Below are 2,518 nucleotides of genomic sequence, written 5' to 3' on the forward strand. Positions count from 1 at the left end.
CTCATTTAACTGCAGACCATTAATCAGCCAAAAATGTATATTTTGGCCTTGGGAAGTACTCACAAACCACTAGAGAAAGGCCATGAAATAATATTCAGTATGACCTAATCTGAACTCAGAAGCAAAAACAGTAGATCCTTTTATTACTTGTCCTGTGTTTTTTCTCTGAATTCAGTCAATCTGTATTACAGTTCCACAAAGTTGAGCAAGAAGGACATCATTCTATCCTATTAAAATAATTTCAGCTTTCAATCTCTTCCATTGATGGTAAAAAATCAAAGCCTTCATTGTCTTTTTGTTTCCAGTAACTACATTAATAGTTGCTCCATCTTATGTACTCTTTAAGACAAAGCCGGCCACCTCATCTCATGTTACTCATTTGATTACAATGGAAGCATTTAGATGAGTTAGATTTGCAGGATTATTTGCATCCAGTGATTGCATGGCTCGACTGTCACTCAGTTACTTGGGCCACAGCTAATTTCTTTACAGAATGAGGAAGTGAAACTCAGGAACACAGAGGATGCAAATGTTCTTATCCATAGGTAAGACCGGGCTTCCATAGGCACTAATACCAGATCTATGTGCTGTTGGATCAGCCAGCAGTAGAAATTTGATCTATATCAGGATCTATACAGATCACATTTTGATGTGATTAAAATAGTAAGAGTATAAACTACAGAGCTTATACTGGCTTTATAATTTTATGTGAGCTTTATGTTGGCTGTCAGAGGACGGGTGATTCCTGTTCTTGTATAAACTAACTGTAGCACTGAGACAATTGTTGATGTAAACAGCACAAGCATAACACAATAAGTGTTTTAAACAAAGCTGAACTATCAGAGAAACTATGCCAGATCAAAGCTTTGGGTCATGCAGCAGCACATTTTTAAGCCACTTGTAGAAGTCCGAAAGTTGAACTTCGGGTTTTGTTAAACCACAACCGAAATTGGTTCCAGCATCAGTGGCTCTGTCTCTGCAGCACTATATCTCAGATTTTCATAACAAAATTAGTAATTTAAATCTAAGTAAAATTGGGGGGTGGGTTCATTTCACTTCTAGATCATCACCGTGGAAATGTTTATCTGAAATCTTTAATAAACATGGTCAGGCAGTAAAACCTAACCGTTGGAAAAGTCAGTCTAATCCGACATGCTTTTTTCCATATTTAGCCCCTGCGACCTAACATACATGTTGATCTAGCAATGAACATCTGATGTTGTTTGAAGAGCCAACTTTTCCATGGCAACCCCAACCAAGCATATCAGTGTTTGAGCATTGCTCTGAACATCAGTCTCTAAGGACTTACCAGTTCACGGTCACTCCTATTAATCACCTGCTTCTGCTCTTCTGCAACTCCTTCCCACCATATGCCCCCCTCCCTGATCAATCACCTGCAGCCACGTATTCACCCCAACATTACTGAGATGCATTTCCCTTCACCTTCTGCAGTCCAGAGCTCTTGCTCCCCTACAGCACCATGTAGACACAAAAAGCCAGTTTTGAGCATGTAAACACACTGCGCATGCAACAGGATAACTTTAAATGGCACTGTTTATGTTCATAAAACTTTTAAAAGAGGATCAGAACTCAGTTCAATTCAATTCCAGTGGTTATTTACAAAAAACAACCAGGAACAAACAGTAATACCACTTGGCTTTTCTAGCTAAGTAACATAGTAAATCGCAAACTGCAGATGGTAAACTCAAAAGAACTCTACAAGCGTTTTCAAGCAAAGAGTAATTTACAAAATGCAACAAACTTCCACAAAACAAACACCCATAATTTGGTATCAACCAAATTATTTCTTACAAGCAATACCTACTCTAATCACAGTCACTAAGCAAAGCAATGATTCAAACACAAAGATTGACTTTTGCCATCTGTTTTGAAATTGTTAGACCACCATGTAAAGAAAAAACACAATCTGGCATTTCTTAAGACTGAGGCCATTAGTGAGAGGAGAAACATGAAGTGCTAGTTTGTTTTCTTGCCAAAGAGAATCTTGTACAAATTTAAAATATGGTAATGTATGAGTGTTTCACAGATACTGTTTATTTACCATATTGATATCTCTAATTTCAGTCTGAGATTTATATCATTTTTTCATATGTAGTGGTTCTCACTCAAAATGCTAAGCAAATGTGACTCCATTTTGCCAACAGTGCAAAAGAGATGGTTCTTACACATTGTCCTCAAAGTAATTCTGAATGGGACAAGAAAACAAACATAAGACTTTATTAGAAATTGCGCACACGATCACATCAATGCAATGTGCAAAGCAACTAAATAGAGCCCAGTCACAGATGCACGCTGACTCTTGACGGTACTTTTCCTCCAAGTCTGAGGCTGGTTAAGGTGCAGAATGAGCAATGTCTCACCAGTTCCTCTTGTCTCTTACACAGTGGTGGTGGAGGTTCCCCTTTTCTTCCTAGAGCAGAACCTATCTTAACACTGTCTCTTTCCTCATTGTTAGAGAAACAGTCAGTGCTGATTAATTTAAAAAAAAAAAATACTG

This window comes from Pygoscelis adeliae, unplaced genomic scaffold (assembly GCF_000699105.1).
Source record: "Pygoscelis adeliae isolate BGI_AS28 unplaced genomic scaffold, ASM69910v1 Scaffold294, whole genome shotgun sequence".
Lineage (NCBI taxonomy): Eukaryota > Metazoa > Chordata > Aves > Sphenisciformes > Spheniscidae > Pygoscelis > Pygoscelis adeliae.